This window comes from Oxyura jamaicensis, chromosome 13 (assembly GCF_011077185.1).
Source record: "Oxyura jamaicensis isolate SHBP4307 breed ruddy duck chromosome 13, BPBGC_Ojam_1.0, whole genome shotgun sequence".
NCBI classification, from domain to species: Eukaryota; Metazoa; Chordata; class Aves; order Anseriformes; family Anatidae; genus Oxyura; species Oxyura jamaicensis.
This window is the reverse complement of record NC_048905.1, coordinates 19,388,536-19,404,298: the sequence shown is the minus strand read 5'-3', so window position 1 is coordinate 19,404,298 and position 15,763 is coordinate 19,388,536. Positions and strand designations below refer to the sequence as shown.

At 46.1% G+C, this 15,763-nt stretch overlaps 2 long non-coding RNA genes across 4 annotated transcripts; one reads left to right on the top strand and one right to left on the bottom strand.

The window, feature by feature from the left end:
* The first annotated feature begins 601 nt into the window (after window positions 1-601).
* On the top strand, window positions 602-15,756 carry LOC118173563. The gene is made up of 3 exons (XR_004754286.1): window positions 602-988; window positions 13,365-13,368; window positions 15,742-15,756. It is a non-coding gene; the product is annotated as an uncharacterized LOC118173563 (long non-coding RNA).
* Window positions 2,436-8,383, bottom strand: LOC118173561. Of its 3 annotated transcripts, none has more exons than XR_004754284.1 (2): window positions 8,340-8,383; window positions 2,436-2,604 (listed from the first exon to the last, which is right to left on the bottom strand). It is a non-coding gene; the product is annotated as an uncharacterized LOC118173561 (long non-coding RNA). The 3 variants fall into 3 exon arrangements; XR_004754283.1 differs by lacking the exon at window positions 8,340-8,383 and adding an exon at window positions 2,721-2,776 and having other exon boundaries at window positions 2,436-2,607; XR_004754282.1 differs by lacking the exon at window positions 8,340-8,383 and adding an exon at window positions 2,721-2,776.
* Window positions 15,757-15,763: the final 7 nt, after the last annotated feature.

Here is a 15,763-nt window from a genome sequence, read left to right as displayed (position 1 = left end):
TACAGCTTGCAGAGGACTCAAACACAGAGACCAGAGCCAGAAAAAAAAAAAGAAAAAAAAAAAAAGAAAAAAAAAGGTCCACAAATGCCGAAAGGCCATGAATGCACAGCAGCCCCAACAGGGGTAATCACAGCCTTATCCTTTACAGTTACAAAAGGTGACCCTGCTCAGTGTCTTCATAATACTGAGCTTATGCGGTCAAGCCCCTTGCAATGCATAACGAAGCTCTGTGTGAATCCTCTGGACAGTTACACAAATGACTTGATATATCTAGAGATTAAAATATAACCCAAAAAAAAGGAACCGTACCCCACAATTTCCCAAAACCCAATTAGCTGGCAACCCCTCCTAAACATACCTCTACTAAGTGAATTCCAAGCACTTAAAATCTAGGAGGCTGCAAGTTCTAAAGATTCTACAGCCAGCAAAACCACAGGCAAAAGCTCCAAAAATATAACAAACTGCCCCTAACCCTTACACATGCCTACTGCTGCTGTTTTCAGATACATGCTCCATCATTTAACACCACAGTTGTAACTTCAATAATATTTGACATAGAGGCAAAGACTCACAGTAAGCCCCATAATTCCGTGAAAATCATAAGGGACCTAGAACACACAAACTAACATTGTCATCCTATCTGTAAACATGCTATAACAATTACTCACCTGAAGAAGAGCTACCTGCAATACAGGCATGTACTACTAGATTGCTTTCCTCTAACAGATCCTACTAGCTGTGACCTCAAAAAGATGTGCATACCGGTCTCTACTTGGAAACACATCAGTCCATAGACTCCAACACACCCAAAGAACCCTGCAACTGACTGAAGGAAAAAGAAAGCACTTACCCCAAAGAGCAGCCCAGGCAGAATGAGCTCTCTGAAGGCATGTCTGGGGCTCATATACCATTTGGCCCCACCCAGCACCCAAAGCTGATCACCTGGGAAAGGGGAGGGGCAAAGCACAAGAAAGTAGAAAGAGAGCAGGTGGAACAACAGCTGTCGTGTTGTGTAATCAATTGTTGGAATCACATGCAAGAAAAATCACATACTTGAGTAAGCTATCCGAAAACCGAAAGGCAATGCTGCTTGGTCAAAGCTCACTACAGGACACTGGATCCTGGCTCTCTGCTGCACCGACTTAAAACCCATCCCCACACTACCTAAGGCGCAACACCAACCCAAACCAAGACACAGCATTTCAGCCTCAACACAGCTTTGGGAACTGCTGGAAAGCAGGCTTCATCCTCAGTGAGGCTTGCTCTGGCTGCGCAGCTCACAGGCGCATCACCCTTCGGCAAGTGCACTGGCGCCCCCACCCTGGCAGCCTCCCGCCCAGCTGTTCAACGGGTGCATTACCCTGGCGGCCATCCACAGTCCACATGTTCCACAAGGACGTAAACACATAGAAGTTATGTGTTTTACATACTACATAGCATATGCCCTGTAATTCTGTAAAAATCATGGGGGACCTAGAACCACAAAGCAAACACACAAAGTAACATTGTCATCCTATCCATAAACGTGCTGTAATACTTACTCATCTGAAGAAGAGCTTTATGCAATAAAGGCACCTACTACTATGTAGACTGGTTTATTCTAACAGATCCTACTAGTTGTTACCTCAAAAAAATGCGCTTACCGGTCACAACTTGGAAACGCATCAGTCCATAGGCTCTTAACCACCTAAAGAGCCCTGCAACTGACAGAAGGAAAAGCAAAGCGTTTACCCCAAAGAGCAGCTCAGACAGAACGAGCTCTCTGATGGAATGCCTGCAACTCATACACCATTGCACCCCACCCAGCACCCAAAGCCAATCACCTGGGAAAGGGGAAGGGCTGTGTATGAGAAGAGGTAAAGAGAACAGAAGGAACAGCAGCCCTGGTTTTGGTCTGGCTTAGGTCAACAGCGTGCAGAGCGTAGCACAGGCAACCAGGCTGTTTCTCTTGAAAGACTTGCCTTAGCTTTGGTGAAGGAAACTGACTGGGATTACAACCCTCTCACCTTTTTGCACCACTCCACAACATGGGGAATTCACTTCTCCAAGGCTGCACAAGGGAAGGACAGAAACAAGATGAAAAGCACACCCTGAGGCACCTCATAACCACAGCCTATCTACTGCAATACCCCTGCAATACTTATACCTCTCTTCCCAGCTGCTTTACCTGTACTGTTCTCCATCTCCAAAACACATTCTTTTATGCAGAGTGGCAGTCCTCCAGGTGCCAGAGAGCGGCACCATGATTTTTTATTTTTTTTTTTAATTTCAAAACAGCAGTCTGCTTCTCTCTGGAGATGAGCAGAAGGTCAAGCCAGTCACCAAGTTGCCAATGCAGAGCTTCACAGTTCCAAAAGGCACTCTTTCCTTTGACCGATTCCTTATAAGTGTTATCTACCACTGGCAAAAGAAATAAACAGACTGCAAACAGGCACTGCCACCTTTGACAAACTTAATGTTTTTAGTTTTAGCACTTCAAAACAGCAGTCCACTTGCCTCTACATCTGAGAAGTAGATCAAACCAGTCACCAAGTTGCCAAAAAAGAACTTGACAGTTCCAGAAAGTGCTGTTTCATTTGACTGGTTCCTCCTAAGGTTTATATGCTGCTGGAGGAAAAAAAAAAAAAAAAAAAAAAAAAAAACTGTGCCAGCTGCCCTAGACTACTTGCCCAGAGCTTGTAACAACCTGCAACTGACTGAAGGAAAAACAAAGCACTTACCCCCAAGAGCAACTCAGGCAGATTGAGCTCTCTGATAGGACACCTGCAGCTCACATACCATTAGGCCCACCTGGCACCCTGCCCCAATCACCTGGGAAAGAGGAGGGACAAAGCACAGGAAGGGATAAAGAGAGCAGCTGCTGCATTTTTTATTTGGCTTAGCTCAATGGTGTGTGGTGTGTTTCTAGAAGCAACAATTCTTGTGCTTTTGCTTCAGTTCTGATTATTGAAATGACAATATGACCAAGTAGGTAACTAAAACCGCTTCTGACTGTAATTAGCTGAAACCTTTCTTTACATAGGTAGAAATAATCTAGGAGTGTAACAGATTACAAACTGCAAAAATACAATTCAATGTAATAAAATAACTCACAGGAGAAGTAACATACCTTAGTAGACTATCTAGAAAACAAAACACTATGCAGATGGGTATAATTAATTCCTTCTCCATCTCTCTGGAAAGAGCTTTTCTCCTATCTGTGACAAAGGAGAAAAAGTTATGATTGTGGGAGTCGTTATGCAAAGCTACATTCAGTGAATTCACGATTACAGCTAAGATTGTTTTTAACCAGAAACACCTTGGCCGCAACGTTACCACTGCCAACATAGCGCTACACAAAAATTCAACTCAGGATAAAGGAAAGGGCAAACTAAAATGACGAACGACATGACCAAAGGCATCTGCAACAACCATCTGGCAGATGGTTGTCCACAGCCCTCGGATTTCATGGTTGCCTTCCCTGATGAATGAATCCTGGAAGAACAGAAAAGATGCACAACGTGTCCACAACAACTTTTGAGGAGACTACTGAAAAGAAAAACAAAACAATGAAACAGCAAGCGGCTAGTACGTCAGTTTTGTTAACAGAGTAACATTAACATACTAGAAATTTCCACATTCTATGTAGCCTCAAGGTGGTGCTGGGTACATCCACTGATATTAATGGGGTGGCACAATGTAAGAGATAGTTAATAGACAAGGTACACCTGAGGCACACAGATTGCATATTCCAGGTGACAAAAAAGGCACAGCTTGGCACCCAGTTTGGATCAGCTTGCATATGAGTCTGCTGATACATGAGTATATGCAACAAGCAGAAAAGTCTTTTACTCCACAAACTCAGTTTCATTTATGTATACATATACATACGTGTATGTATCTCTCTCTCTCTGTCTATATATATATGTATATAAACAAAAAAATGTTTGGAACTTTATAACCACCTGAGTAACAATTAGCTACGCCTACGCTGAAAGCCAGGACTACGCTTAAGTGATTAAGTAAACACAGAGCCTTATCTGTGAAACTCTGAAAATACTCTATAACCACTGGGGGTCTTATGCACGGCGTACATAATTTTTGCACAAGTGCTCATCTTAATACACAAAGAGGAGGGGCGAGGAGGACAAAGGTTTTAGAGACGCATCAAGACCAGAACAACCACTGGGCAATTGCTCAGATGTGAAAAGCTCAGCTAAAACTCGCACAAATCCACCGAGGGAAGGAGGCTACCCACTTGTCTGCTTAAAATAACCTCTACAAAGAACGTACTACAAAATCAAAAACAAAACCATCGTCCAGTGAAACAAACATCTGGAATACAAACTTCACTGTTTTATCTTGATGACCATCTCGGTGGGAGTCGCCGAGCAGCTACCTTTGCTTCTGCCGTCTTCACAAATAAAAATAAAACAGTACTCCAGCAATGCTCTGTGACAAACCAGGCGACACATACATCAACCTCTTACATAAGGAAGGAAAGAATTTGTGGACAACAGCCAGAAAGTATTACTTGGTTAGATATCAGAGTGGTGGGGCAGAATGACAATGCTACACAAGACTGTGCCTATGCCCCTGGGATTGTACACAGTTTGCTGGAATTAAAAAAAAAAAAAAAAAAAAAAAAGGTAAGATCACTGTGTGGAACAAGTTCACTCACTCCATTATTGCTGTGAATGACAAGAATATTTTAGTAAGCATTCTTTTAAACCCATAGAAATTTTCAGATTTATCTCAATTTGGCCTCATGAAAACTGAAACTTGCAGTGCAAAGATCATTTATAAAAGCTTTAGCAGCTGAGCTTTTTAGGCACGGATTTGGTCACCTTTCTGGATAATGTTCGGCTGTCTCCCCCTTCCCCCAACAAGAAAAAAAGAAAGATCACAAACTGGGACTTCTGGGAGGTGTGACTCCATTTTTCACCTTACCTAATACACACTGTTGCTTTGCTATGCTACACTTTCACCATGACTACAAAATAGAGTCTCGCTACTATTGTTTCCGTCTGGGAGTTTGACAGACTTCCCCAAATTGGATGAAACAAGCATTTTCCGTTGCGACAGACATCAAAGCTAACGATGTCTCTCGTCGGCTGGGGAGTCCTGCCGGCAGTACCACCAGCTCTCATACAGCCCCATCTAGCTTTTGGGGTCCACCCCATCCCTCCTCGGCAGTGGGAAGTTCTTCCAGAAGCAGACAGACTGGTTATTCATTCCTCGGTGGAGCTGAGGCTCTGTAAAGCTTTGCTTGCTTGCTCCCCTCCCTCCCCCTTTATTTCCAAGCTTAAACTTGCAGCCAGCGGCAGCCAGCGGCAACCTGCGCCTCCCAGCCCCAGCTTGGGGAAAGACCGGCCGCGCACCCCGGAGCCCACGTCTGCCCAGCACCACAGAACTACAGTTCCCAGCATGCCTCGGGACGGATCAGTCCATCCAAGCCAGAGGGGAGTCGGACAAGCGCACACACCACCCCGCCACCGCCGCCCTCATTGAAGGCACGCCGTGACATCACTTCCACCCTGGGTTCCTCTCAGCCAATCACGGAGTGTTTCTGCCCTTGGTTTTGGGTGGCCATGATTTTTGCTTTCACTGATTTTGCACTTCTCATCCTGTTTTTCTTAGCTATCCTCCTTATTTGGGGACAGCGGGACCTTCCCTTTATCTTCTTAACATACACCCCACTGCTATGCTACTGTCGTGCCTGCACAATTGCTTTTGAATATGCAAGGTTAGCGGAATTTTCCATTGCAAAAAACACCTTCTATTGTAAAAAACACCACTCTGTTTCTCACAACTCTCCCCTCTCCTTTTCTTTCTCCTATTGTTTTTGCAACTTTTCGCATCCCACGCCCTTAAGTTTTTCCAACCTTAGGGCACAATATTTTTCTTCGAATGTCACAGGGGAAGACATCCACAATGCCATTATTATTATTACAACAAATAGTTTGAGCCAATTCCATTCAGATAACCACTAAGTTAGTTTCTTCCAACTATTTATAAATCCTCAGGAAGTGTCATCTTCAGCTGCTCTGTGTAGGATCTTGTTCTTTTTTTCCCCGAACATTTCTGAGATCAGTCACATTTGTTGTGTTTGATCTACATGTATACAGCAACTAGCATTAATTACACACATTAATTGCATGCTCCTCCTTGTGAGGCTAGTAATAAATCTAGTTCCATTCGATCTCCTACTACCACCCCTCCCCTTTTTTTTCTCCCACTTCCAGGGAGCGTTCTGGAAACACTCTAATTCTGTGCAATTCAATCCCTTTTACTCATTAATTCATTAAGAACTCTTCTAAGGAGAAGTTAAAAGTTTACAATAATTTTAACAGTTTCAACCTTAAAAGTCTTTGTTAATGCAGTCTCTCAGGGATCACGGTTCACCAATGCTTTTACCCAGGTATAACGAGTCCAGCCTTTTTCAGCCATTCTTACTGCTGTTTCAGTACTCAGGAGCACTTGGAACAGTCTGTCCCACTCAGTTTGCAGCTTCAGTTTACTCAACATTCAGATCAGAACCCAACCTCCTGCTTGGAATGGATCCATCAGGGCTTCCAAGTGTGGGGTTTGAGCTAATGATCCACGGGTCCTGAGCAAGGACAAAGAGGATGACAGCCCAAGTGCACAGCTCTTAAGAAAAGCATCTTGTGTCTCAAATTGAGGTCATTCATTCCCTTTGTCCAGGTACAGCAATCCAAGTAACATTTCATATGGTTAAACTCCCTCCCACATCTTTTCTTGGTGCAGTCTGAATTTGGTGAAGTGCTGAAGGTAAGCACTTCTTTCAGGGGAGCCGAGTTTCCAGAACTTGGTCAATTGCTTCTTTACTGTCTGATCCGCTCCACCCTTCCAGAAGAGGAAGGACACTAAGGAGCGTGAAATTTCCACTTAATTCCTGGAGTCTACATTAGCCCTTGCCATATTTGTGGTGCAAAGTGACTTCCTTGATCAGAGTCAGTATTTTCAGTGACTTCATAGCTGAGAATCATCTGTTCTAGAATTACCTTGGCTATCATGCTAGCAGTAGCAGATACCGAAGAGAAAGTTTCCACCCACCCTGACAAGTGATTGACCAAGACTAAGTATTTAAACCTACCTATTCTAAGGAGTTTTGTAAAATCCATGTGTGCACTTTGGAAGGGTTGAATTCTTGGTTCACACACCGCTTCAGGCTGACTGCGGATAATTTTCCTATTTACTTTTTGACAAACTACACAATTCCTGCTTAGCGTACTCGATCAGCCAAAGTATATAGATTCCGTGTAAGAATCTATACACATTTCCATAGCACAGCATCACACATTGCTTAAATTCCCCAACGGCTCCCTTGATGTAAAACATTAATTTAAAATTAGTATTTGCCTCACTAGCAGTTGATTCAGCATTTCTCTCCCATCAGGGAATATCTATTTTCCTTTTGACTTGGTGGCTCCTGATTCCTTAAAAACCTCTCTCTCTCAAAACTTTTAGTTCTCTTTTTTAGTTTTGGGTAGGGGTAGCTCAACAGTTCCCTGAATCCTCTCTGGATTTATTATTTGTTTTCCCTCAGACGCTAGATGCCCTAAGTACTTGACTTCTCTTTTACATAATGTAATTTACTTTCCAATAGTTTCAAGCCCTGTTTTCCCAGAAAGTCGAATAGCTCATTAGTGGCTTCCTTCCCAACCATTTCCTCCTGTCCCTTCCCAACCATTTTCTCCTGTCCTGACAATAAGAGATTGTCCACATATTGCAAGAGGAACACCTCCTCCAGAGGCTGGAATTGCTCAAAAATTTGTTCTGGAACTTGCCCAAATAAATTTGGTGGCCCTGTAAACCCCCAAGGTAAAACTGTCCATCTCTATCATTGCTTCTGCCCCACTTCAGGGTCTTTCCCCTCAAAGGAAAGTGTATCTTTGCTCTCAGGGTCTGAGAGCACCCCATTAATAGCACTATTATTCCACTGAAAATCAGTCTCGGTTATGCACAAGAATAACCAAGTTCCTGTCTTGTCACAGAGACTCGCCATGGTGCCTCCACTCTGCTCTACACTTCATACTGTTCCTCTTAGAGTCAGCGAACAAGGTTACCCCAGCGTGATCAACGTCTAAAATTGAAGGCCTTGGGATCTTTTATGTAGCACAGCTACCTTCCACCCTGGAAGCTTCTTCAGTGCTGTACCTTTTCTTTAAAACGTGACTATCAGTTTAATTTTCAGGTCACCTGATGCAATTATTCCCCATGGCAGGGACTAGAAATTGTAAGTAGAGGAGAAAATGAGTGTTGTGGGCCTCAAACGTGTGCAAAGAACATACGGAGAGCTCCTGAGGGGATGGGGGAACAAAGGGAAAGCTGCTTACCTCTGAGAAGTTGTCCTTGATCTTTGTGTCATGGACGTCTGTCTCACACGCGAAATTAGGGGTCCCCATACCTTTGAAGGCTTCTTGCCTCTGAGAAGTCTCCCTGGGCTTTCTTCCACCAGATGATGGTTTCCCGGGGACTCGCTGCCCCGCATGGAGAGATCCCTGCCCAAGTGGCTCACGGCCTGCAACACCACACGTCAGCAGCCATTCTCAGGAAGATGCGCACAGCTTTACAGCCTGAACAGCAAACAGCAAGTGTTACTTCAGGGCAGGTTTTCCATCATTATCTCCCTCTGGAGGAAAGGGAAAAGTCGCTCCCCTTGGCGGCTGCTCCTCCTCTCTTAACATTCCTAACATTCTCCCTCCCCCCCCCCCCAATCCCACCTTCCCCTGCTGATTTTGCTCCTCTCAGGTTGACTGCCCACCTCCACCTTCCAGAGCAGCTCCTTCTCATCGAGTTCTGCTTCCGCGTCCTGTACCCAGCTGCTCCCGTCCCACGGTGCACTCGATGGCAACATTAGCTGTCGCTCGGATCTCCTTCCCGCTTGGTACCTGCTCTGCGGCTATCTCTATTGCGGGAACGGCAGACAACCCTGCAGGTCGTCTGTATCCAATGGGCTGAAGGATCCGTTTACCCAGAATTTTTTGACAAGAGATTACAGAAAAAGAGTTGCACCTCTGCACAACACATCCCCCTTTCCAGAGAGATGCAAAGACAGCACAGGCAACCTCCCTGTAATTTTTTCAAATTTGGCAAGGGTTTGCGGTGATTAGTATGAAAAATAACATTAGAAAGAGAAGACCGGTAGTCCTGACAAGTTCCCGAAGTCAGAAGAACTTTCCCAATCAACCCCAAACTGTTTGCTAGAGTAACTTGTTAGTCCGTTTCCTTTTGAAAGCCAAATGAGGAGGCGCACGTTCTGCTCTTTCCCATCTCGTTCTGGCTTAACCCGGCAGGTGGCCAGAGTAAATGGCTGAGTGGTCCTTTTCTCCCCACCGTGGGAGACTCAGGAAGAAAAAAATAGTCAAAGCTCGTGTGTTTGGATAAATACAGTTTAATAGGACAAAGAAGGCAGGGAAATCATAACAACAATGATGAGGGAATATTGCAAAGCAAGCAACGCGAGATGTTATTGCTCACCACCTGCTGACTGACGACCAGCCCTCTGTGACAAGCCATCCCCTCTCCACCCTGTTCCCCACTGTCCCACAGGACAAGTTAAGAAAGGGGCCAGGCAGCAGGACACTCACTGCAGCTCCTGCTCTGGGTGCCGCCAGGACGATTTTGCAGTTCAGGCGTTTCTTGCTTGCTCTCTCCCCCAGCTTCCTCCTCGGTAACGATCCGGAGGCTGAACGGTCACCCCCCCAGGAGAACACACAGGGGTGTGACACACCTTACGCGGGCCAAAGTGACGGTGACGATGGGGTTGCTGCACAGCGACTGAGGCTGCTGTCTGCCACCGGACTACAGTTCCTAGCATGCCTCGGGACAGAACAACCCACCAGACCCCGCGGGGACTCCAGAACGCCCTCCCCCACCGTGCCGTTCCCCGGCTCTCCTCTCTGTGTTCTACCTCCCTTTCCTGCCCCTTTTTGCCCGGGCTCGCCCGCCGCCAGACCCAACAGCCCGGCGGAGCACGGGTCCGGCACGGCACGGCACGGCACGGCACGGCACAGCGCGCGCCCCGCGCCGCACAAGGGCCATTGTCCCAGGAACCGCCGACTGTGCGGCGCCCCGACCACCCGCCGCCTCGCCCCGCGCGCCGTACGGGGCGGCCCCGACCACCAAGCTCTGTGTGCTGTCGCATGGCGTCCCGTCCCGAACTGAGGCGAAGCAACTTCTGCCCCGGAGCAGGGCGCCGCCATTTTGCTGTGGGGAGGGGCAGTAATGAGAATGCCGGCGGCGCTGGCACTACCACGCATGCGCGCAGCCGCTCAGCTTGCAGTACTGCGTTCTGGCCAGAGAGGGCGGCAGAGGGCACATGGGCGCCACTACGCATGCGCGGCCTCGCTCAGCCTGCAGTACTGGCTTTTGGCCAGAAGGGGCAGCAGAGGGCGCCTAGGCGCCACTGCGCATGCGTGGCGCCGGTCAGGTTGCTGTACCGCTTTCTAGCCAGATAGGGGAGGCAGAGGGCGACTGGGCGCTACCGCGCATGCGTGTCGCCGGTCAGCCTGCAGTACCACCTTTGTCTCAGAGGGGGCGGCAGAGGGAGCCTCTCAGCCTGAAGTACCACCTTTTGGCCAGCAGGTGGTGGCAGAGGGCGCTATCGTGACGCACCAGCTCCTGAGCCGCGCCGTTGCGCCTGCAGTACCCCTTTTTTTGCCAGCAGGTGACGGAAGGGGGGGGGGCGGGGAGGCGCTACCGCGCTCGTCCCGAGGACGGCAGGCACGGCTTCCCAAACCGTTTTCCCCCGGAAAGCCACGTTGCGGCGGCAACGTGACCTTTCTCCTTCCTAGTTCAAGTGAAATCAAACCGTACTACCTCGTTTCAACAGCTGTTTTACATTGTAGTTAAATCTATAACCCTAAACGCACAGGGACTACCTGTTTTTGTAGATACAAATAACCTCCTTGTCACGGTTTGACTCCAGTAGGCAGCTGTGCAACACGTCCATGGGACTGAGGTGGAGGAATCCCAAATTAGGGACGGGCAGCAGGACAGCGTGAAAGCTAAAGGGAGAGAGCACTAGGACAGAGATATGCAGGGTATAACTGATGGGGAGCAAGGGTGTTATAGGAAGGACTGGACAGGGGGCTACGGAAAAGAAAAACATTGCCAGGCAACAGGAGAGTGAGACATAAGAGCAAAAACGAAGTGAGTGCCGAGGAGGTGAGAGTTGGGGGGGGGGCAGAAAGGGACAGGAAGCACTGTGAGAGAAGCAAGTGCCCAAGGAAGCGGAAAGGTCGCCACAAAGGGAAGCACGGGTGGAGACCCGGCGGAGGGGCAGGGAGCCAGGCAGACGGCCGGCCGGGAAAAAGGGAAGATGGCGGGGGCCGAAGAAGAGGGCGGGCGTATGCGGCGCTGAGCCGGGATGGCCCGTGACGCAGAAGAGCGGGACACGGCCCCGAGAGCCCGGCGCTCACCGTAGCTCAGACGCCTCCTTCCCGCCACCCCGGGACCGCGCCGCAACCTCGCGCCCCGCACGTAACTATGCGCGACGAGGATGCGCCTTGATGACGTCTACAGGCCCTGCAGCCCGCGCTGCTGCCTCCGACTGGCCAGGAGCGGACCGGAGGCGGCCCCCGGAAACCTCCGGGGGCAGGCCGGGCTTCGCCCCGCCTCACGCCAGTTCTTCCACTACGATGGCTGACCTCATAAAGAGGGCTTTTAAGTAGGAAGGTGGAGGGAGAGGGTAATCAGCAGCCCTGTGAAGCAGCGATACACGGGGCTGCTGAACAAGGGGCATGAAGTGATGTGAGAGGGAGGGATCACAAAATCAGCGACGCGGGGTTGGAGTGGGGTCACAAATATATTGAGATAGCCAGGCCTGTTCACATCTGCACTGCTGCCAGACGGCATATTGATGTTTAATGACAGCCTTTCTGATCCACGTTTCTTCCACTGGACTTCCTTCAGGTGCTGCAAAGACCTGTATAAGACCAGGTATTCTAAGAGGTACAAAACTTTTTTTTTTTTTTCTCTCAGATGCACCCAGATGGTACACACAAATACACAGATGGAGAATAAAAGCACTATTTCTTATCTAGCTTCGTTGCAGAGGGATGTATATCCCCAGGCTCCAAGGTACAGTTAAGGTTATTTCGTGTTGCTTTGTGCCTTTCTCAAATATCAGAAGCTAGCTTAACTCCTAAAAAACTTCTTGAAGATAGAAGCGACCATTTGCTTTCCTCCAGTGTCTGGGCACTTCTAGTCTCCTTGTCAAGAATGGCCTCACAATGCCATCTCCCTCAGCACTCGTGGGTGCATTCCATCAGGGCCAATGTGTCCAGTTTGCTTAAGTATTCCTTGACCGGATCTTCTTTCACCAAAGAAAAGTCCTTGCTCCACACTGCCTCCTGGTCTCTGGGACCTGAGATTCCTGACAGCCACTCTTGTTGGTAAAGATTAAGACAAAGAAGGCGTTCAGTATTTCAGCCTTTTCCATTTTCTGTGTTACTTGGTTCCCCATCTCATTCAGCAGCGGGCCTACTTTTTTTTTTTTTTAAAAACTTCTTTTTTTTTTTTCTTCCTTTTATAACCAATAAACTTACAGAAGCCCTTCTTGTCTTTAACCAGGCCAAGCACATCCACCTTAGCTAGGAAATAAAACTGCATACTATCCATTGCAAATTCATACAGGAATTTGGAAGAAGGAAAATACTCAAATTTAAAAATAGTAAATACACACACATATATATATTAATCCAAGAGCCTTAGTTTCAATTTCCTAATATAAAGGAACCCTAACTGCATAACTAAATATGATTGTATTCATGCTCAAGACTAGGGCTACAGTTACACGGTCACCTAAAAATTGTTAACATAGCTATTTCCCAATAAGAACATCCAAGTTGCTTTTGTTTCTAAACATAAGGTGGCAGCATAGGGACACTAGTATCTGAAGCCTATTAGCATCACCACAAAGAAAGCTGAACAATGGTTAGACAACTGCTCTCTCTAAAGCTGAGAAATTATATCAGAAATCTCTAAAGCTTGTACAAAAGAACTTTGAGCATAAATCTTTCGTCTAATACCACTTGACTAAGCCTATCTTCAAGAGCAATCATAAGCTACCATCTACCTAGAGGAAAAACACAAAATCCCTGCCACTTCCTCTCCTACCACAGCAAAATGGGAAAGAGATGTGTGGCATTTATTTTCCAGTCATTGCAGACAGGTAGCCAGCCTTTCAAGTCCATGAACTGATGGCACACATTAGTATAACTTTCCTTCTTCTCTGCTTAGAATTACAATACTCCCTGCTACAAGAGGCATTAAAAAATATGACTTTTTCTGTCTAGCATTCATTCTTCAGAAAATGAAGCATGTTCCCTGCTTCTGAGCATGTCTTCTTCAGACAGAAGAGTTTATAAAACCCACCCTGCAAGAACACTGTATTTCTAATGGAACCTATATACATTTACACTATGCCAAATTCTGCTTAAGCAAAAGAACATCCTCAGGTAGATCAAGAGATGCATAACAGCAAAATAGTAAAATGTGTAGCTAGCTAAAAGAAGGAGACACTCCGTTTTAAATACCTCTTCTAATTTACTCATTCTGGGTAGAACTAGTTTTGTGACCAGCTCTCTTCTCTGTAGCATATTCTTTCTTAAGCACTATTTTATAAACCACCCACTTTCTCTAAGGCTTATGGGCAAAACCTTAGCTGTGTTGACAAACTTCCATTATCATAGCTTAATAATCTAAATGACTATGATGCAAGACAGACAGACGTGTGCAACAAAAAATAATTTGTTATTACGACTCTTGATATCATCCCCATCACCACTAGCTGGCAGAGGGATTTCCAATCTATTGTACCAAGGGCTGTTGGTTTACAAACCTGAGGGGCACTAAACACAGGCAGTGCAGGTTTCCCAGGCAAAAGTCTGTGTCTTGAGGCCAAGGAACTCAGGAAGACTCTTCAGTGACACCTTCAGTGTCAACTTGAGCTGGTAACACCTGTGCTGTGAAAAAGGGAAAAGTCCACAGGCAAAAAAAATGCAAGGCTCATGACAGGGAACAATTCTGGGGCAGATCCTCCTCAGAAGGTAAAGGCTTTGTCACTGAGGATAACACCTGAGGAGGGATGCTGTCCTAAGGGAGACAGATGTAGGCTCTAGTGATTTGGAACGTGTTTATCAGCAATGTGACTCCCTAGGATTATGACTTGCCAACCAAGTGCAGGAAATAGGAACCAAGGAAGAGTTGGGCAGACTTTCTAGAAGTGCAAGGAAAGATGCACAGGGTACATTTGTGGGGATATGAAGGACACAGAAAAAAAAAAAAAAGTCTCTGGAAAGGAAGCTTGCACTTAAAAAAAAAATGTCAGGAATGACTTAATCTTCAACTTTATATTTAGACCAAAGCCTCCATGACAGTTTTTCGTTTGTTTGTTTTTTAAACGTTCCCACTTCCACACAAAGGAACACTGAGGCAGAGTGACCATGCATAGCTAGAAAAAAAATGGTACAAGGTAGAAGGATTTAAAATCAGTAGAAACTACAGGGCATCTTTAAAAATAGAAGAATCCTATACCATAGGGATACCCTTTATAATAGACCACATGCAGTGAAACTGCTGATGTTTGTTTGTTTTTTTAAAAAAGTAGAATTTAACCTAAAAATTGCATAAAAAACAACAACCCCATGGTCTGGGGTAATGCGTACCACAAGGATAAAGATGTAAAGCCTTTATATTTTCCTAAGTAAAGCATAGAACTGCATTCAAAACACGAGAACAGCTTAAGAGCCTTGCAACAGAACCTTCCCAAATAAACAAACAAACAACATACCTACTACAGTGGGTCATAGCTCAAAAAGAGAGTTAAACTTCCTTACCTTTACATAAAGACGAAGTAATGGTGCAGCTAGAAAAGTAAAAAAAAAAAAAAAACTAATGACAGGAAAACTATTTAAAGATGTCACATCAGATATCATGTTTTATCACCTGTTAGGAAAGACTAAGAACAGATTAAAAATAAATATTTGGATTATAGTTTGAAGGGATGATATCACTCAAAAAGTGGAAGTTATGTTGAAAAGCATAAAATGGAAGTAGTCACCAACTGTCATATTAAAACACAATAAAGCAGGCCAGAAATACAGCCTGGGGAAAACAACTTGCAGACAGCAAGAGAACTGAAACTCCTTTCTTGGTGTTGTGGTTTAACCCGGCCGGCAGCTAAGCACCACACAGCTGTTCGCTCACCCTCCTCCCTCCCTCTCTGGGACTGGGGAGAGAAATGGGAAAATGAAGCCTGTGGGTTGAGACAGAGACAGTTTATTAAGACAGGAAAATAACAACAGCAACAACTTGTATGAAATAAGTGATGCACAATGCGATTGCTCACCACCTGCTGACTGATGCCCATTCTATCCCTGAGCAGCTGCCCCCCCCCAACCTGGCCAGCCACCCCTATATATTTAGCATGACGCCATATGGTATGGAATACCCCTTTGGCCAGTTTGGGTCAGCTGTCCTGGGTCTGTCCCTTCACAGATACTGCTGTACCCCTAGCCTGCCGGCAGGACAGAGCAAGAAACTGAAAAGTCCTTGGCTTAGTGTAAGCGCCGCTCTGCAACAATTAAAACATCAGCATGTTATCAACTCTTCTCATCCTAATCCAAAACATAGCACCCTATCAGCTACTAGGAGGAAAATTAACTCTATCCTAGCTGAAACCAGGACACTCAGCCATATCAGGAACTGTGAGACTGTCAGAGAATTTGTAAGAGCAGCTGATGTTTAAAACAAA